This window comes from Manis pentadactyla, chromosome Y, assembly GCF_030020395.1.
Source record: "Manis pentadactyla isolate mManPen7 chromosome Y, mManPen7.hap1, whole genome shotgun sequence".
NCBI lineage: Eukaryota > Metazoa > Chordata > Mammalia > Pholidota > Manidae > Manis > Manis pentadactyla.
This window is the reverse complement of record NC_080039.1, coordinates 29,922,706-29,944,843: the sequence shown is the minus strand read 5'-3', so window position 1 is coordinate 29,944,843 and position 22,138 is coordinate 29,922,706. Positions and strand designations below refer to the sequence as shown.

General features: G+C 40.6%; 1 pseudogene; it reads left to right on the top strand.

Annotated features, from left to right (window-relative positions):
* The first annotated feature begins 4,136 nt into the window (after positions 1-4,136).
* Positions 4,137-11,939, top strand: LOC130682112 (uncharacterized; annotated as a pseudogene).
* The last annotated feature ends 10,199 nt before the right edge of the window (positions 11,940-22,138 follow it).

The window sequence follows — 22,138 nt, the reverse complement described above, 5'->3', positions numbered from 1 at the left end:
AAGTCATTTGCTTGTGTTCACGAATAACCAACCACTGGAAAGAGAGATTAAGAAAACACTGCCCTTCACATCTGCGTCAAAAAGAATAAAGTACCTAAGAACAAACTCAACCAAGGAGGTGGAGGCCTGAGCTCTGAACACTGTGGACCCTGCGGACGTGGACGGGAAGAGCTAGGCTATTACAAGTCCCCTCCGCCCACAGCACGGTGGAGACTCTGTGCCACCCCCACCGAAATTCCATCCCTACACTAAGCAAACACCCTACAGGCTGGACGGAACCACACGGGACCCCGTCCCCACAGCCGTCCTGGGAAAGCAGACCTAGGGCGTCATGCACGGGCCTCCCGCTACGCCGCAGGGCTGTGGCAACCGAGACCCCGCGTGGCGCCAAAGCAGATGCAGGTGTGGAAAGAGGAAACCAGGCGCCCCTCCGCCCCCAAACCCGCTCTGCCCGAGGAGCCGGCTCACAAAGCCCCGGGGCCCAGACCCGCGGGTGGGGGCCGCCCTGGAGACGCTGGGCTGGGTCAGCGCCACGCTGCGCCCCGGGGGCCTCCCAGGTGGCCCCCCACCCCGGGGACACTTCCCAGGACCCTGCCCCGTGTGCTCGGCGCACAGCAAGCGCTGCGCCCCGGAAAGCGGGCCATTCAGCAACGAAGATCCCTCCACCTCACTCCCGTCTCAGAGCCTCATTAGGAAGGAAGCCTGGAGCCCGGAGGGCGTCCCGCAGGCGCGGCCGGTCCTCCCACCGCACGGGGGCCCGGGGTGCGCGGCGCAGATACACAGGCTCTCGGGGACGCGCTGGGCCCCAAACTCGCCCCGCACACCACGCGCGGCACCCGCGCCCTCCGCACCCCCAAACTCCGCAAGGACCCCGTTCCCCGCCGCGGGCCCTTCCTCTCGGGCCCCTGGAGGGGAGCGCTCGGCAGGGGGCCCTCTCCTCTCCTTTCCCTCCGCAGCTCCTCAGGAAACCGGGCCGTCACTGCGGCCGCGGCCGGCGGTGTCCCGGGGCTGCAGCGGGGCCGGAGGAGTCTCGGCTCTCCTCAGCGTCAGGATGGAAGTCCCGGGGCCTGCCTGCCCGCCATCTGCCGCGCGGGCCCGCAAAGAGGGCACGGTGGCCGGTGCAGGACACGCGCTCAACACTCAGGGAATGTGGCGCTCCCTTGTGGCTAAATTGATGAACCACAACATTTGTTGAAAACGTGCTGTCAAAAACAGGAGCCGAACAGGAGTTAATAAAAATCACTCATTTGAGCCAAGACCCAAAGCCCTTAAGGAATCAATCCATATGAATATTTGAGGGCAGAACACTTAAAGCAGTGGAAACTATTTTTGAAAAATTTTAGAGACTAGAATAAAGCAGTCATGATGGTAGCAAAAGAGAACAAAGGAAAAATGTTGAGAGTTCAGACAAGAAAATAACAAAGATTTTGGCTTTTACTCTGAGTATTCTGCCTGCTGGGAGAAGATTAAACCATCGGATAAGGTTTGGTTTGAGCGAGAAGCAGAAATGATGACTTGAAAACAAGTGTATGATGAAAACAAAAAATTATGGCTTAAAATAGAAATAGAGCTCAAAATAGTGAAGGTGGTAAGGATGAATATAATAATCATATTCAATTGTATAAATGCTCAGCTGAGGGAATGTTTTATCCATATTAACATGTTAATATATAGTTTATTTTTTTAAGATTTGGTCGTTTTCTCTAAATATCCCCTAGCATTTAGTTTTCCTCTTTTAACCAGAGTTAAACTTACTTATACCTAAGTCGTATGCTGAAGCTCCTGGAAGTATGTATGCAGCATGGAACATTTATTACATTTCATCATGTCATATGGAACTTACATTTGGAGGAAAATGTATAAACCTTCCATATTTTAATGTATTTATAAACTATTAAGTAAATATGTAACATTTTCTTTATAAACCTGTAAAAATGTATCCATATTGTAATTCATATATATTATGTATTATATGATTGTATATTTTTTACTATTACATACTATAATGTCTGTATATCTCATATGTATATTCATATATATATGAATGATTATCTTTGTTTCCTCACTCAGGTAAGGCAGGGTAGTCCTGTTTTCTGTCTCTTTGGCAACCACTGAGAACTAGTAGACCTTGTCATTGAGTCCTCAGTGTCCTATAATGACCCTGTTATTGTCATCAAGAGAGTCCCATACCATTCTTGGATGGTTTTTAATACCAATTTCCACACCACTCCACAAAACACCTGTTAGAACTGAAAAGGCATTCAATAAACTTGCAGGATATGAAATCAATGTACAAAAGTCATTTGCTTCTGTTCACGAATAACCAACCACTGGAAAGAGAGATTAAGAAAACAGTGCCCTTTACAACTGCATCATAAAGAATAAAGTACCTAAGAACAAACTTGTTGTATCCAGGCTCTTACATTACCAGGTTCGTTCCAAGGCTTGAGTATTTCTATTTCAAACTGTACCCAGTGGTGGGCTGATTGGTGTACTGGCTCTGTCCACCGTACAAATACCTCTATTTGGGTCTGGAACCAATGTTTGACATTGTCAGCCTCTGAATGAGACCAAGGACTGGCTATGTCAGGGTTATCAAGGTATCTCAGAAACCACTGGATCCTATTTTTCCCTATATTGTGTTTTTCCTCCTGGGGTAGAACATGATACAGAAGACAGTCTTGGCCTGAACAGGAGAACTGCTGTTTGAACTCCCATGAATTCTCTACACAGTCATAGAGGAGAAGATTAGGTACTTTCCTACTGAACAGACAATGCTGGAATCCTCTTCTACTATTTTTTGGTTGAAATAATACAGACTATTTCCTTGTGGTAGACAGTTATTCTTTCAAAGTAGTCAGCTTTCCACAGCTAGCAGATTCCCAATGGTACAATCTTAGACCTCTCCTATTACAATAGGATCCTTCTGAAATAGTTGAGCTCTTGTGTGTCCCAGAATCTGACATTTCTGAATCTTTGGTTCCTTCTGGATTTTCCAGAACCCTCCAGTAGCTGATATAACTAAACCTTGGGACCTTCCTCAGAGATGCAATAAAATATCAGTATCAAACTGTGACTGATTCAGTAATGTTGTGGGTTAAACCTTTATCTGGTATAATTGGGCTTCATACTTTACCATTAGTTAATGCTGATGGATCCTGGATTCTTTTTTCAAGTGACACACATAGACTCGAAGTTCCTTCTGAAATTAATACTGTCCATTATCAAATTCAATCTAGTAAGTAAGCTTCCTTTCCATGGTCAACTGCTATCTAGATCCTGCCTAGAAATTACAACTGACATGGGACCTTGGACACATTCTGTATCTGATGAACAGAAACAGTGATGCAGACTCAGTCCAATGAAGAGAGTGTTAAAATCCAAATGTACCATATAACTGGTAGTTAGCACTGTTGTTAATAAACCAGTAACTTATAACCTGCATCCACCGGTCCCTTTAATAGTTAATAAAGTTGAATTCTGGGCTCATTCCACAATAAATACAGATGGATTCCAGTATCCTAGAGAAACCCATACCTTGGAGCACTGGTTTCCACCAGTCTTAAATATACTTGGAACCCAAGTACCTATAGAAAAGAGAGATGAATACTGGTTCCTCCCCGAATGTAAGTCAACTCAATTTTGGGTTTCCCTGGCACTTAATATGCTCTTTTATTGGGCTCCATCTGCAAGCAATGCTGTTAGGTCTTGAACCCAATATAAGGCCAATATGATCAGTCCCTCAAGTCAAATGGAGAGAATCAGTTCACATGAACTCAAATAGAGTCTATTATAGTGAAATCTCAGATGCAGACTACACATCCAACATGGCTCTTGTTGCATACTACTGCAAAGGTAATTGAGCCTCTTCTTTACTCTCAAGTTGATATGATTAGACCCTGGATTCAGTATGAAGCTGACTTAGTCCAAACCTGGACTCAGTAAAAACTCAAACAGGAAGACTGTTGACTTATCTGAGAGCTGATACAATCAGACCATGGTTACAAAATAAAACAAAAAGAATCAGATCCTGGATTCAGCATAAATTTTAAATAGACTCAGAACCCAGACTGAAGAGAATGAAGATGAACATTGGACCCAAACAAAAGAAGGTAAATTAAAATCCTGGACCCACTATGAAAAAGAAACTGTCAGACCCTGGGATCAGCTTGAAGCTGGTGCAGCCAGATCTTGACTCTGGACTAAATCTTATCAAATGTAACGAACAACCCAACCAGCTTTTAAAACACTTCACCCTTGGATTCAGCCTGAAGTTGACACAGTCAGTTCACGGACTCACTCTGAAGCTGGTAATGTCTAACGACAAACAAAGCCTGAAACATATACATTCAGAATGTGGACACACTCTAAAGTTAATATAGTTATACCCTGGACAAGAACTGAAGCTGATGCAGTCAGACTTTGGTGGCAGACACAAGCTGATGTAATTAAAAGCTGGAGCCACCATGAATTTCAATCAATCATTTCTTAGTCTGACCCTGAAGCTAACAGAATCAGATCTTGGTTGCATACTCAAATGGATATATTCATACCTTGGATGATGACAGAATTTAAAACAGCACACTCCAGGATCCATCCTGAAGGTGACATAGCCAGACCTTGGTCTCATTCAGAGGCTGACAATATCAAACATTGGTTCCAGACCCACATAGAGGTATTCGTACTGTGGACAGAGCCAGTACACCAATCAGCCCACCACTGGGTACAGTTTGAAATAGAAATAGTCAAGCCTTGGAACGAACCTGGTAATGTTAAGAGCCTGGATACAACAAAATATGTATAAAGCCCTGGGATGAGCTTGAAGGTGATAAAGTTAGATTGTGGACTCAGTCTAAAACTGAGACAATGAGACCATAGATTCAGCTAGACATTGGTATAATCGACCCTAGGGAACAAAATGGATCTGGTATGTTAATGCAGGAGAATCAGGCTGGGTATCCAGAAATAAACCTCTGGATGCAGTCTGAAATGGAAACAGACACACTGTAAACCCAGGCTGAAATTCTAGCAGTTAACCATTGGACAGAGATGTTAACTGATGCAACATGGGCAAAGCCAGAATTTCTAGAACTATAACCCTTGACACATCCTATGTTTGATACATTTATACCATGTTCACAGGCTGAATCTCCAGCAGTAAATCCCTGGACACAACCTGAAACTGACACCTTTATATCCTGGACCTTGGCTGCCTCTCCAGCAATAAATAACCTGGATAGACATTGTAACTGGGAGAGTCACACAATGGACCCAGGCTGAATCTCTAATAATAAATTTATTGACACTGCCTATAGCTGATATAGTCACACTGTGTACTCAGTAACCTGAGTCTCCATCACTGTGTTCCTGGACAAAGTCTGAAACTGTCACGGTCACAACTTGCGTCCCAAGAGAATCTTTAGCAGTAAATTCCTGGAGACAGTCTGAAACTCTCAACATGAACCAGGAAAGGAAATCCAAGAAGTAAATCCCCAGACAACAATCTGAAAGTGATACATTCACAATTTGGACTCAGACAGAAGCTCTAGGAATAAACTTCTGGATGCAACCTGTAACTGACCTAGTTCCGCCATGGACTCAGGCTGAATCTGCAGCAGTAAATCTCTGGACAGAGGCTGAAACTGATTCAGTTACATCATTGATGCAAGCTGAATATTTAGTAAATCCTTGGACAGAGACTGTAGCTTCCTTAGGCACACTGTGGACCCAGGCTGGATCGCCAGCAGTAAATCCCTGGACAGAGCCTGTGTCTGATAGTGTTATACAGTGGACCTGAATGGAAACTCCAGTAGTAAATGAATGGGCACAAACTGTATCTGTTATACGCATACCATTTATCCAGAGTGAATTTCCTGTAGTGGAGACCTGGACAGATCCTTTGGCTGATCTCAGCAGACTGTGAAGCCAACTGAGTCTCCAGTATTAAATCCTTAGACAAAAGCTGTAGCTTTTACTGTCATACCATGGACTCAGACTGAATTTATAACAGTAAAGCCATGGACAAAGTTGGTGGATCCACCCTTGGATTCAGCCTGAAGTTGACACACTAACATATATATTGACATCCAAAATATATAAAGAGCTCACACACCTCAACAAGGGATAGAATGTGTCTTTGAAGAAATAATTGCTGAAAACTCCTTTAATTCTGTTAGTATTTGTTTCGCATATGTTGGTGCTCCTGTATTGGGTGCACATCACTAACATAGGCTGAATCTCCAACAGTAATGACTAGGATACAGGCAGTATCTGATTCAGTCACACAGTGGACTAAAGCTAAATCTCTTAAAGTAAAATCCTTCTACACAACCTATAGCTGACACAATAACACCAATAACTATGTCTCAGTCTCCAGCAATAAATCCCTGGATGAATGCCTTATCTGATCTGGTAACATCAATGAGCCTGGCTGAATATACTTCAGTAAATTCCTGGACAACTCCTGAAGCTAATCTATGCTACTATGATCCCAAGAAGATTCTGAAATCATAAATTTCTTCACAGAGGATATAATTCATACAGTCACATTATGGACCCAGAGTGCTTTTTTAGCAGTAAATCCCTGGACACTATTTGAAACTGATGCGTGGACCCAGGCTGCATCTGCTGTAGTAAATCTCTGGATCCATTCTGCAACTGACACATTTATGTCACCGTCCTAAGTTGAATCTCCATCAGCAAATCTTTGAACACAATCTGAAAATAACACAGTCTCCCTGGGGTCTCAGGATGTAACTGCAGTAGTAAGTCCCTTAACAATGGCTATAGCTAGTATAGTCACATTGTGGTACATGGCCAAATTTACATAACCATTGGCTACAGTCTGTGACGGAAATAGTCACAAAGTTGACCCAAAATGCATCTCCCCCAGTATATCCCTTGGTGCAGTCTGTGTCTGATATAGTCACACTGTTTACTCAGGCTGTTACTCCAGCAATAACTTCTTGGACAAGGATTGAAGCTGACGCAGTCCTACCATGGATCCAGGCTGAATCTCCGGAAGACAATGTCTGGGCAAAAGCTATTTCTGAAATAGTCATACAATGGACCATGGGATTTTCTCCAGCAGTAAGTCCCTGGATAGAGATTGTGGCTGATAAAGTCACACAGTCACCCTTAGATGAATTCCAAACATATATCCTTGGACACAGCCATTAACTTCAACAGTGACATTATGGGCCAAGGCTGAAACTTCAACAGCAAATCCTTGGGCACAGTTTGATTTTGAAGTAGTCCCCCCATTGAGCCAGGTTCAATCTGCAGCAGTTAAACCCTGGACACAGTCTGAAAGTGACATAGACACTCATAGACCCAGGCTCACTCTTCTGCAATGAATTCCTGGACAGAGATTCTATTCACAATCTTGGACTCAAACTAGATCTCTGACAGTAAATACCTGGACAAAGGATATAGCTTCCATAGTCACACCACCATGGACTCAGGTTAAATATCCAGCAGTGAAGACTTTTACACAGACTGTTGTTTCCACAATTTGAATGTGGACTAAGGATGAATATCCAGTAAGTCTTTTTACAGGGATTGTTACCTCCACATGGAATCAGGCTGAATCTGTAGCGGTAAATTATTGCACACCAAGTGTTACTGATAGACTCACGTTTGGGACAATGCTCAAAACAGAATCTAAGGAACACTGCCACTGCCTGAAGATAATATATTGAGTATTTCATTGCATCCTCAAAGTGATACTACTCGAAACTTGATACAAGTTGAGAATCAAGCATCTCTTCTGTTGAATATTATCAATACATGGATGACTGAATCTGGAACACTGATATTGTGGACAATGCCTTTGCCTCAAGTAGACAGCATTTGGTCCCAGCCTGAAGCTGATATTAGCAGATCTTGGTTTAAAATACAAATGAAAAGTCTAAGATCATGAGAACCATCAGAATCTCAAACAGTGGGTATCTTTACCCAATTTGGAGCTGTTAAGGGAGAGCTCTTGGCCCAACATGAAACATTTACAGTCATATCATCAATTCAGACTGAAACTTATATAGTCCACTGATGGGACCAGTCTGAAAGGGACACTGTGAAATTCTGGATACTTTCTGAAGCCAATGCAGAAAGAATAGGAATACAAACTGAAGTTGGTAAATTCACCCTTGGATTCAACCTAAAAGTATTATAATCAGACCCTGGACACAGTCTGAAACTAATACTGTCACCATATTGAACCAATCTGAAATTCAAGAAGTGAAACACTTGATCATGCCTGGCATTAACACTGTCAGACCTTGGTTACAGACTGAAACTGATGCAATAAGACAAAGGATTCAACCTCAACCTCCAGTAGTTACTACCTGGATCCAAAAGGAATGGCACACAGTTAATCACTGGATCCAAGGTGAAACCGATAGGTCAGACTCTGGACCCAATATGAAATTGATACAATAAAGTCAGGGACCCAAGCTGAATTTCAAACAGTCGATACCTGGACAGAAGCAAACACAGTCACATTCCAGTTGCTGACTCAGGTCTCAATCTGAATCTCTAAAAACATTTGCCTGGACCCAAATTGAAATTAGTATAATCAATCCTTAGACTCAGTATGAAATTAATTCAATCAGATCCTGGACCAAGATTGAAACCAGTATCACACCAACCTGGATCCACCTTAAAGCTGCTACAATCAAACCATGCACACAGTCTGAAACCTTAAAAATCTGCTCTTCAACCCAGACTGAAGCTTCTGGAGTAATAAGACATCCTGAAATCCAAGAAGTAAGACCCTGGATCATGGTGGATGCTGATACAGTCATATCTTGGTCCCACATTCAAATGAATAAAGTCAGACCATCAACTCATTCAGAATCTCAAATATTCAGCTCTTGGCTCCAGTCTGAAGTTGATATAGTTCATCCTTTGATCTTGTTTGAAACCCACGTAGTAAGATCCTGGGCTCACCCTGAAACTGATACAATTACATACTTTGCTATTCCTAAATTTGACAAGGTCAGAACATGGATACAGCCTGTAATAGAAATTAGAACTGATATCCATTATAAAGCTCATACAGTTACATCACCTTCTTCTGAAGTTGAGCCTGATGGAGCAACCCTACTTACTAGTAATTTTGGCTCCTGGTCTAAATGTCTACCTTTTTTACCAGTAGAAACTGTTCCTTCACCTGTCAGTATTTTACACCTCTGTCAACTGAGAGCTACAATAGAAAGCCAAGAACAAATCAATTCTCTCCAAGCAAGTGAGTTCACAAGCATTCTTCTTACTCTTTCAAGTAGTTTGCTTCCTGGAAGAGTTGGTTACCTGAACTTTGATAGTAAATTACAAATTACCAAAACAGAAGAAAGCCATGATATCCCATCAACTTCTCTTTCTTCTTCTTTTTCCTTTCTTGTTCCTTGTTATCTCCCATCCCCATGTACATTATCCATTCCCTGTCAAGTTTTCTCTTCTTGTACTTTCCCTTCATCCTATATTTTCCCTTCTTGTTCCATTCTTTATCCTGTGGCTTTCATCTCTCCTGTTATCCTGTCCTTAGCCTCTTCTGATAGTCCTTGTCAGGAACTATCTTTCTCTAAATTTACTGAAGAGACCTTTCTTTGTCATTCTTTTTCATCCCTGAGTGTTGCTCCAGCTACACTTTTAACAAAGCAACCTTCTCTGATGGCTGTATCTCAGTCTGGAACCAAGTCTAATCAGCCTGAACAAGATCTGATCAAATACTCAGAACTCAGTATTTCCTTGGCTGAATGTCAACTGGGTAGTCTGGAAAGAGTCTCCAGGCTTTCTGGCCCCTCAAGACAGCTGTTATTTCTCATGAAACCACAAGCAAGTTCAACCTAATAATCTATTATTATCCTTGGGACCAAGGCCTTTTTTGGAGCCTAAACCATTGTTAGAGTAATCCAGGGGTCATATTTTCAAACTGCAGCAGGAACAAATTAAAATTATTATCTGGATCATAAGGGGAAGAATGAATACTATAATCTTAAGAGATGTCATGCATATTAGAGAAGAATATCTTATTTTTGGCAAAAATGGTTTTACCTGTTTTGTAAACATAGTTCCTTACAGAATAAAATATACAAAACACTTCTAATATTTAGAAATGGCTTATTATTCCTCTAGAGGAATAAAAGAGTTACTTCACATTATTCTCAGAGATGGTGAGCAACCTCTCTTACCTCACCTAACTTTGTAGGATTAAAAGCATATTTCCAAACCTTTTCCCAAACTGAACATTACAAGCAATTGCCTAAAATCTAAAAATCAGAAATCAAAATATTCAGGGAAAGTAGGGTAGTAACAGTAACTTCACCCTATCTCATATATGAATTCCTTCTTCAGAGTGTGGATTATGCCCTGGCCTTGAACCCTCATTGTTCCAACTGCTGGGAAGCACAAGTGAATGAATTTCCATGGGTGGTTTCTGTGCAACTCTCATTTCTGTGCTGGCTCTACACTGAATGAACAGTGGATACTTACCACAGTTAGGTGTGCAAATTTCATGTAAGTCTGAGGAAGTCATTCCAAGCCTAATTTTAATATAAGATATACAAACTTTGAGATTTTTAATGATTTCCTTTGAAGAAGGTACATACTATTCTTTAGCTATAGGAGACAACATTAGTGCATCTTACCATATTCACATCTGGTATATTTCTTTAGCTAAAGAGAAAGTATATATTACTTGTATCTCCTTGTATTATTGTGTCTATCTAAATGCATTAGCTGTTTTTAGGAATAATTTCAGGATTGAAATCAATAAGTTTGTAATAAGTTATTTTATATAATTTTAGTTAAAAATGATGGAAAGTATTCATAGCTTAGATCATAACCTAGGTTAGTGTGAATTTTCCTGTTATGACTTCAAACATCTTATTTCTTAAAGCTCAATTTATTAATCTCTAGAATAGCTTTGTCAAAATATTATTTAGGTTATATAATTTTATTTCTTGTCTTAACATTAATGAAATAAATCAATTATCAGAGACAAGAAAAATAAGGCTCGAGGGAGTAACTGTCTAAAGTCTCATGTCTTGAAAGTGGGATATTTCAACATAAATTTCAAGGTTTATATCACTAAATGTTAAACACTGTAAATGTGTTATAATTTGATTTAAATTAGGAATTTCAACAAGAACATAGATTGTATCATAACATATACCTTCTTATACCTGAAGATATCTAAATATACTGTACTTGATAAGACATTATGTATTGCAAACAAATAGAGAAGGAAAATAGGAGTAGTACTTTAATGATTAACTGGACTACATTGATTTCTGTAACCTTCAGATATCTTTTACATGTTGAAGTATGTAATAACAAAATGCTTGTTAAATTTTCTCCCTCAGGAAAACTCAGAAACTCTGGCCCTGGTGCAGGTGGGGCTTATTGGTCTTCAGGACGCTGCCCAAGCCCAAAGAGTAAGCATTAACCATGCCATGCCCTACCAAAGTCCCTAGGGACCTTTAGGACCTGGGTTAATCTTCCTGAAGCAACCACTGCACTTTCAACCCCTGGTGCTTCCTATGTGCCTGGAGGAGAGCCTGGAACAAGAAAAAAACATGCAACTACATGACTGCTGGCTTCCTAGTTGGTCCCTCATGAGAGGTGAGTATTGCAGAAGACACTGGGATTGGATGAATATACACCTGGAAAGAAAAAGTATCATCTCCTGTGTAATTGATTACCTTTCTCTTTAGCCTTATTTCATCCTCTGATTTAGGCGAAAGTGAAGGAAAACTTCTATTTTCTGTTATGCACTAGGAAGTCCTGGAATTCTGCAAAAAAGGCACCTAAGCATCCAGCAAGTCAGCAGTTGTGCCCAATTTTGGCCCAGTCTGAAGGAATTCACATTCTGTGTGGGGAGCCGCACTGAACCTCTAGAGATACTGCTTAAAAGCGAACAACCAATAAAGACTAAGTGATTTATAACATGAAATAAAGTGTCCTTTCATTAACCAGTTCAAATGAGACAGGAATCAAAACTTTTTAAAATCAAACGTATATTGAATGAAATGTTTTCTGTAACTATACCAATAAACACTCAGAATATATACACACACATATACACTGATAGGTGTACTTAGAGACATGAAAATTAACATTTCTAATGAAGTAACACTTCAAACAAACAAGATCATCCTCCACACCTCTTAGTTTTGTCCAATTGAAATCAGACTTCTTCACCTCTAAGGTCGTTTCCTCACTTCCTCATCTTCCTACTTGACCGCTTCTTCTTCCTCCTAGACTTAGACCTCTCTGTATCATCACTCGCTTCCTTATCATCCTGCTCCACTTCTTCCAAATACTCTTCTTCCTCCTCATCATCATACACATTCCAGACTTCCTCGTCCGTGACTTCCTCATACTCGTCGTCTTCCTCGTGCTCCATATCCTCCCAATACTCTTGGCCCTTCTCGCCCATGAAGCACATCATCTCCACATCATGACCCTCCAACTCGTCATGATACCGCTCCTTGTCCTCCAACACATCCACCATCAGCAGCAAGGGATCTCGCGGCACCTTCTCCTCTCTCGCGCATGGTATCTCGCGTCCCAGTCCGGCCGCAAACCTGAAGGGGTTGTTCTTCCGGGTCCCACAGCCAGCTGTGGCCTGTGGGAACACCTCACCAACTTCAGCACCATGGCGGGCGTGGACCTCTGCGCCTTCACGACCACTTCCCTGGAAACAGGACATTCGGGACTGCTGGGGAACACCGATTAGCCAAGACCTCGCATCAAACGCCATAACAGAGCCGGAGCTGTGGCCGCAACAAATGGAAAAAAGTCAGCAAGCCAAGCAGCTACAGTCTACCAGTGACCAACCGGACGAGCTACAGGACCTGGCACGCATGCGCTCTAATTTAACGGCCAAGATTTGGCAGGAAGGATTTTGCCGCCAATCGAGGCAGAGCAAATCTAACAAAGGACCAATCACAGACTTCATCTGCCTTTACCCCAAGTTGTGCGTCACTCAGCAAGTCCCACCCTACACCTTCTGACTTCCTGTCGTGCAGGCGCTCTACCATCCCTAACTAGCTCACTCAAAAGGGTGCCTCCGGCAGGCATCCAACTTCCTACATGTACCTGTGGGTGCTAATGGGCCCACCCGCCCTGGTCCAGAGAGCCCTCCACCACCTCGGGCACCATGGGCAGTGCAAATAGAGTTCTAAGGAAGATGCAGAATATAGCCGAGGGCCATACAAACCCCCAAACAATTTCCCACACCCCTGCAAGCAGATGGGAGCTGGTGCAGCCATGGGGTCCTCACAGTGGAAACAATCAGGAAATCCAGCCTGGGCAGTGACGCTAAAATCCCTTTCACCTGACCATGAGCGGGACCAGCAGCCGGGTCTGATGTCTAACGCGACCCGTGCCTTTCCTCCCTGCCACCCTTTTACCTTTCCTTTCTCTCCGCCCGACTGGCACTCTGTGCTTTACCATCTTTCGCCTCTCTTCAAATGTCCTTGCAGCTGCCAGGGAGTGCTAAAGACCCTGAGTCACAATCCCCAGAGTGGGTCCTGCTCACTACGACTTCCTCAGCACCAAGAAGTCGCGCTAGGCGGGCAGCGCCACCCTCTGCTTTCCCCAACCCTACCTCAAGGTATGACTTTCCGTCTCTCTGGCAGGGAACAGGGCAAATCCGCATAAGGGGCAAAGCACACGGAGCCTTTGTGGCACACATGACTTGCCTGTCTTCCTCGCTCACGTGGCGCCTTCTGGGAACTCCGTCTCTGGATGGTGCCCTGACCTGGGGTGTGGCACAAGCGTGAGATGTGTCAAGGAACCATAATGTTGTTCATGTATTGTACATTAATGATAGCAAAATAATAAAAAAAAACATTGCCAAACATGTAGGCCGAGAGGAAACCAAGGTGTGGAGGCGCTCCTCACCATCCGTAGGTATAGCCTACAAGGTGTAGGCGCCAGTGGCCGTTCCGTTGCAACTGAAAGTTCTGGGTGTTGTAACTTGGCCACTCGGAAGATCAAATTCTGCCTTTACCCCAAGGAAGAAAAAAGCTACTGCTTTGCTTGTGTGCAAGGTATTTGCTTTCTAATCACCTTTCTGTGCCATTTTTTTTAAAGACGATAGTTCTTTGTTCTGTGTGTGAGCCTTTGACATTCTTGTTTCATTAACTTACAGTCAACCAGTCATTTTACTGAAATTTGCTTCAATCCTACAGCCAAACAAACATTTCCCTGTTTTTAAGATTGGATTTGTGTTGGGGCATTCACTCATTTTTAGCCAGGCTCTTTACTGTTCTGCTTTCTATCGGTCCACTTGGGCATATCCTGAAGATAAGCCTGATGTGAAATTAGGGGATCTTCATGTTTTTTTCTGACAATATGTCCAGCCCTGGGAATATCTGTGGCCTCCTTGATTTCCTAGTAATACACAGGAAGCTGTTCAAAACACTTACTTCTTCATGCTTATCTTTCCAAACGTCTGATCCTTTCTAGGATATTCTACATGTTCCTTGCCCCATTAGTTATCTTTTGCCTCAGATGGCTAAGCCTAGAATATTTGCCTCTAATTTTTTAGAAGGTTCCCTAGGTAGCTCCCTCTCTTGAGTACACTCCAAAGCAGGAGGCACAAAGACAAGCCCCAGAGTGGAAACACATCTACAATTCCTTGAGAACAAGGTCTGTATTCCCAGTCTGTTCCCAGCAAACAGTGGATTTGCTGTCACTATGGTAAGTGGGTGATTTAACACCACAAAGATCAATTACTGAAATGTAGCAGCATCTTTCTCCACTAAATGTTCCTCAGATTTAAATTTTGGTTAGATTCCAGAGCTCTGAAAAAGCTGATTTTGACCCCCTCTTGTTTTGGCCGGCCTAGTTGTCATTTAGTGGAGGGATGGGTTCCGTCACCATTTTTGGTGACATCACTCCATTAGTCAGTGAGGTATATTTTAATATAAACTGAATGGTTATTGAATTAATCATTAGCATTTAATAAAATTGGGTATGGTATATTATTGTACATATTGTCATTAATTCTCTTATATTTTTGAAGTTTTAACCCAAAAATTATAAACTAATAAGACAAGATATGAGTTTAATATCAATAAGTTCAGATTACATTCTAATTAAAAATTTTAGTATCTTGTTATTCATTTTTTTGTTATCGTTACTCTACAATTACATGAGGAACATTATGTTTACTAGACGCCCCCCATCACCAAGTTCCTCCCACATTCCTCATTGCAGTCATTGTCCATCAGCGTAGTACAATGTTGTAGAATCACTACTTGTCTTCTCTGTGTTGCACAGCCCTCCCCGTACCCTACCCACATTATACATGCTAATCATAATGCCCCCTTTCTTCCCCCCATGCCCCCTTATCCCTCCCTTCCCACCCCTCCTCCCCAGTCTCTTTCCCTTTGGTAACTGTTAGTCCATTCTTGGGTTCTGTGAGTCTGCTGCTGTTTTGTTCCTTCAGTTTTCCTTTGTTCTAATACTCCACATATGAGTGAAATCATTTGGTACTTGTATTTCTCCACCTGGCTTATTTCACTGAACATAATACTCTCTACCTCCATCCATGTTGTTGCAAATGGTAGGATTTGTTTTCTTCTTATGGCTGAATAATGTTCCATTGTGTATATGTACCACATCTTCTTTATCCATTCATCTACTGATGGACACTTAGGTCGCTTCCTTTTCTTGTCATTGTAAATAGTGCGGTGATAAACATAGGGGTGCATCTGTCTTTTTGAATCTGGGGTCCTGTATTCTTAGGGTAAATGCCAGGAGTGGAATTTCTGGGTCAAATGGTATTTCTATTTTTAGTTTTTTGAAGAACCTCCCTACTGCTTTCCTCAATGATTGAACTAGTTTACATTCCCACCAGCAGTGTAGGAGGGTTCCCTATCTTCACATCCTTGCCAGCATTTGTTCCTAGTCTCTGCTATGTTTTCATCCTAACTGATGTGAGGTAATATCTCATTGTGGTTTCAGTTTTCATTTTCCTGATAATTAGCTTTGTGGAGCATCTTTTCATGTGCCTTTAGGCATCTGAATTGTTGCTTTCTAGGATCTTACAAGCCCCCCATTCAATTCTGGTTTCCTCTTGTTTCTCTTTTGGTTTCACCTGGATGTTCAGGCATATTGTAGCACTTAATAGATGTGTTTAAGTTATTATTACTCTATTTCCCTTTTTACTATATGAATTCTTTAAATACTTTTTGAGATACATTATGAAGTCTCATATGTAGAATGTGATGATTTGATAACATTTATATATGCTGAAAGATTATGACAGTGGCATTAGCTAGCTAACAGATTCATCACCTCATATAATTACCATTTATTTTTTATGGTGAAAACATTTAAGAATCTCCTCTCAGCAACTTTCAAGTATTTAGTGTAGTAGTGTCAACTGTAATCACTATGCTTTATTTTGGATCTCTAGAACTTGATTTAACTGAAAATTTTTATCATTTGTTACTATTTTAAATTTAATATATTGAACAGTTATTTTTATTAAATAACATAACTTGAATTTGGTATTTGCAGTATTCTCAGTTTAACTTTCTAATACAGTTAATACCCATAGAGATATCATAATTAGTGCAAATTCTTGGGTTTCACCAGTGGTTTTTAAAAGTAAAAGAGGACTTGAGGTAAGAACATTTGAGGACTACCTTTCCAGTGTATGTTTAAATTACAATTAACTTATACATAAACAATATATTCATAATAAGTCCTAATAAGATTGTCTTTTTAAGTGTTTTGCCTTCATTTACAAGCCATAGGAGCTTATGTTTGTTCAATCTTGGCATTAGTAGTGAATTTATATTTCTTCTTGTTTTTACTACCTGCAATTCTAGACTATAGATTTTCTTTACATTTTTCAGTCTTCTAATATTGTACTCCAAGATTTGTTAGGCAAACTGTATTAGCACTGATGAATATCAGTAGTTTTTATTTAAAAAATAATCTTTATGTGAATAAGCTTTCTTCATCAATCTCTGTTAATATTTACTATTTAAGGAGGAATTTAGAACAAATAGTGTGGAAAGTGAATGAAAAATGTGAAGTTATCTTTCCAAGACAAATAAATATATTATTGCCCATGTTTGGCAACTCATAAGAATATATAAAAATGCCAAAAGTAATGTGCTTTTCTTTTTTTTTTTTTTTTTTTAGATAATTATTTTTTATTAAAGGGTAGTTGACACACAGTATGACATTACATTAGTTTCAGGTGTACAACACAGTGATTCAACATTTATATACATGATAATTCTAGGTTCCAGCTATCACCCTACCAGGCTGTTACAATATCTTGACTATATTCCTTATGCTATACATTACATCCCGGTTACTTATTTATTTTACAATTGGAAGTGTGTACTTTTTTTTTGGTTGTTGTTGTTAGGGCATCTCTCATATTTATTGATCAAATGGTTGTTAACAACAATAAAATTCTGTATAGGGGTGTCAATGCTCAATGCACAATCATTAATCCACCCCAAGCCTAATTTTCATCAGTCTCCAATCTTCTGAGGCATAACAAACAAGTTCTTACATGGAGAACAAATTCTTACCTAATGAATAAGTTACATAGTGAACAGTACAAGGGCAGTCATCACAGAAACTTTTGGTTTTGCTCATGCATTATGAACTATAAACAGTCAGTTCAAATATGAATACACATTTGATTTTTATACTTGATTTATATGTGGATACCACATTTCTCTATTATTTTTAATAAAATGCTGAAGTGGTAGGTAGATACAACATAAAGGTAGAAAAAATAGTTTAGTGTTGTAAGAGAGCAAATGTAGATGATCAGGTGTGTGCCTGTAGACTATGTGTTAATCCAAGCTAGACAAGGGCAATAAAACATCCACATATGCAGAAGATTTCTCTCAGAACAGGGAGGGTGAGGTTCTAAGCCTCACCTCTGTTGATCCCCAATTTCTCAACTGATGACCCCCCTGCGACTGTGCCTGTCTTAGGTTGTTCCTCCCTTGAGGAATCTTACCCGTCTCTGGCTAACCAGTCATCTTCCGGGGCCATACAGGGAAATGTAAAGTTGGTAAGTGAGAGAGAAGCCTTATTGTTTGAAAAGGTTAGCTTTTTACTTATTTGCAGATTTATGCCCTGTGGCTTCTATGCCCAGCATTTGTCTTGAGGTATCTTTACCACTAGGAAGAATTATGATACTTGGTAATTTTCAATATGAGGCACGAATTCTACCAAAGGGTTGTAATTAGGAAGGAAGAAGAAAAGCTATAGAAGTAGCAGGCGGGAGAAAACATGGGAAGATTGAGTATTTCTTTGACATATCTTCTTGTAGAGTAACTTCAGCATGTATAGATTTTAAGCTACTACTTAAATTGTGCACACACATTAACATAATAGGAGTATAGTTACATAACCAAAGCATACCTGTAATTACCAGCCATCTCCAGTGAAACCAAGAAAACCAGTTAGGCACCCTAGGCATTTGTGAAAACTTATCAATGATATGATGGTTATTATCTAACTGAATTTGAATAGTTTGAGAAAAATCAGACAAATTAAAACAACCCATTCCTGGGCACTGTTCACATCCCATATGTTCTTTTAACAGTAAATAGTCTGTAGTTGTAAGATTTTGGAGCGCTACAATTTGCACTTCTCCTAATTCTTGGTTGAGTTCCAACCGTATAGATCCAGTCAAATTTGTTGTTTTACTGTATGCACAGGCCAGCTTAGATATCTCCTTCATTCCTATGGCAAGTCCAGGAGCTGGTGGGATGAGTGCATCTACAGCTGTAGCAGTGCGTGGATCTTTGTTGGGGTTTTTTGATGATCATCTTCTGGCATGAGTCTTCCCGAGAGTGCTGATGTTGGAAGTTCTCTTTCATATCGTATCTTAGTTCATTTTCGGGGTAGCCAAATTAGGCTTTGATCCTCTGTATAAACACAAACAGACCCTTTGCCTACACTTTTATATGTCCTTTATATCATTGTGTAGAACTCATTAGAGGTCACCACATAGGAACTGCATTTTTTTGTTTAATCATTAATCTACACTTACATGACAAATACTTTGTTTACTAGGCTCTCCCCTATACCAGGTTCCCCCTATATACTCCTTTACAGTCACTGTCCATCAGTGTAGCAACCTGTTGTAGAATCACTACTTGCCTTCTCTGTGTTGTACAGCCCTCCCCTTTCTCCCACCCCGCTATGGATGCTAATCTTAATACCCCCCTACTTCTCCCCCCCTTATCCCTCCCTACCCACCCATCCTCCCCAGTCCCTTTCCCTTTGGTACCTGTTAGTCCATTCTTGAGTTCTGTGATTCTGCTGCTGTTTTGTTCCTTCAGTTTTTCCTTTGTTCTTATATTCCACAGATGAGTGAAATCATTTGGTATATCTCTTTCTCTGCTTGGCTTGTTTCACTGAGCAAAATACCCTCCAGCTCCATCCATATTGCTGCAAATGGTTGGATTTGCCCTTTTCTTATGGCTGAGTAGTATCCCATTGTGTATATGTACCACATCTTCTTTATCCATTCATCTATCGATGGACATTTAGGTTGCTTCCAATTCTTGGCTATTGTAAATAGTGCTGCGATAAACATAGGGGTGCACTGATCTTTCTCATATTTGATTGCTGCATTCTTAGGGTAAATTCCTAGGAGTGCAATTCCTGGGTCAAATGGTAAGTCTGTTTTGAGCATTTTGATGTACCTCCATACTGCTTTCCACAATGGTTGAACAAGTTTACATTCCCACCAGCAGTGTAGGAGGGTTCCCCTTTCTCCACAGCCTCGCCAACATTTGTTGTTGTTTGTCTTTTGGATGGCAGCCATCCTTACTGGTGTGAGGTGATACCTCATTGTAGTTTTAATTTGCATTTCTCTGATAATTAGCGATGTGGAGCATCTTTTCATGTGTCTGTTGGCCATCTGTATTTCTTTTTTGGAGAACCGTCTGTTCAGTTCCTTTGCCCATTTTTTAATTGGGTTATTTGTTTTTTGTGTGTTGAGGCGTGTGAGCTCTTTATATATTCTGGACGTCAAGCCTTTATCGGATGTGTCATTTTCAAAGATATTCTCCCATACTGTAGGGTTCCTTTTTGTTCTATTGATGGTGTCTTTTGCTGTACAGAAGCTTTTCATCTTAATATAGTCCCACTTGTTCATTTTTGCTGTTGTTTTCCTTGCCTGGGGAGATATGTTCAAGAAGAGGTCACTCATGTTTATGTCTAAGAGGTTTTTGCCTATGTTTTCTTCCAAGAGTTTAATGGTTTCATGACTTACATTCAGGTCTTTGATCCATTTTGAGTTTACTTTTGTATATGGGGTTAGACAATGGTCCAGTTTCATTCTCCTACATGTAGCTGTCCAGTTTTGCCAGCACCATCTGTTGAAGAGACTGTCATTTCGCCATTGTATGTCCATGGCTCCTTTATCAAATATTAATTGACCATATATGTCTGAGTTAATGTCTGGATTGTCTAGTCTGTTCCATTGGTCTGTGGCTCTGTTCTTGTGCCAGTACCAAATTGTCTTGATTACTATGGCTTTATAATAGAGCTTGAAGTTGGGGAGTGAGATCCCCCCTACTTTATTCTTCTTTCTAAGGATTGCTTTGGCTATTTGGGGTCTTTGGTGGTTCCATATGAATTTTTGAATTATTTGTTCCAGTTCATTGAAGAATGTTGCTGGTAGTTTCATAGGGATTGCATCAAATCTGTATATTGCTTCTGGCAGGATGGCCATTTTGACAATATTAATTCTTCCTAGCCATGAGCATGGGATGCGTTTCCATCTGTTAGTGTCCCCTTTAATTTCTTTTAAGAGTGACTTGTAGTTTTCAGAATATAAGTCTTTCACTTCTTTGGTTAGGTTTATTCCTAGGTATTTTATTTTTTTTGATGCAATTGTGAATGGAGTTGTTTTCCTGATTTCTCTTTCTGTTGGTTCATTGTTGGTATATAGGAAAGCCACAGATTTCTGTGTGTTGATTTTGTATCCTGCAACTTTGCTGTATTCCGATATCAGTTCTAGTAGTTCTGGGGTGGAGTCTTTAGGGTTTTTTATGTACAGTATCATGTCATCTGCAAATAGTGACAGTTTGACTTCTTCTTTGCCAGTCTGGATTCCTTGTATTTTTTTGTTTTGTCTGATTGCCATAGCTAGGACCTCTAGTACAATGTTAAATAACAGTGGGGAGAGTCGGCATCCCTGTCTAGTTCCCGATCTCAGCGGAAATGCTTTCAGCTTCTCACTATTCAATATAATGTTGGCTGTGGGTTTTTCATAGATGGCCTTTATTATGTTGAGGTAGTTGCCCTCTATTCCCATTTTGCTGAGAGTTTTTATCATGAATGGATGTTGAACTTTGTCAAATGCTTTTTCAGCATCTATGGAGATGATCATGTGGTTTTTGTCTTTCTTTTTGTTGATGTGGTGGATGATATTGATGGACTTTCGAATGTTGTGCCATCCTTGCATCCCTGGGATGAATCCCACTTGGTCATGGTGTACGATGGTTTTGATGTATTTTTGAATTCGGTTTGCTAAAATTTTGTTGAGTATTTTTCTATCTACGTTCATCAGGGATATTGGTCTGTAGTTTTCTTTTTTGGTGGGTTCTTTGCCTGGTTTTGGTATTAGGGTGATGTTAGCTTCATAGAATGAGTTTGGGAGTATTCCCTCCTCTTCTATTTCTTGGAAAACTTTAAGGAGAATGGGTATTATGTCTTCCTTGTATGTCTGATAAAATTCCGAGGTAAATCCATCTGGCCCGGGGGTTTTGTTCTTTGGTAGTTTTTTTTATTACCGCTTCAATTTCGTTGCTGGTAATTGGTCTGTTTAGATTTTCTGTTTCTTTTTGGGTCAGTCTTGGAAGGTTGTATTTTTCTAGGAAGTTGTCCATTTCTCCTAGGTTTCCCAGCTTGTTAGCATATAGGTTTTCATAGTAGTCTCTAATAATTCTTTGTATTTCTGCAGGATCTGTCGTGATTTTTCCTTTCTCATTTCTGATACTGTTGATTTGTGTTGACTCTCTTTTCCTCTTAATAAGTCTGGCTAGAGGCTTATCTATTTTGTTTATTTTCTCGAAGAACCAGCTCTTGGTTTCATTGATTTTTGCTATTGTTTTATTCTTCTCAA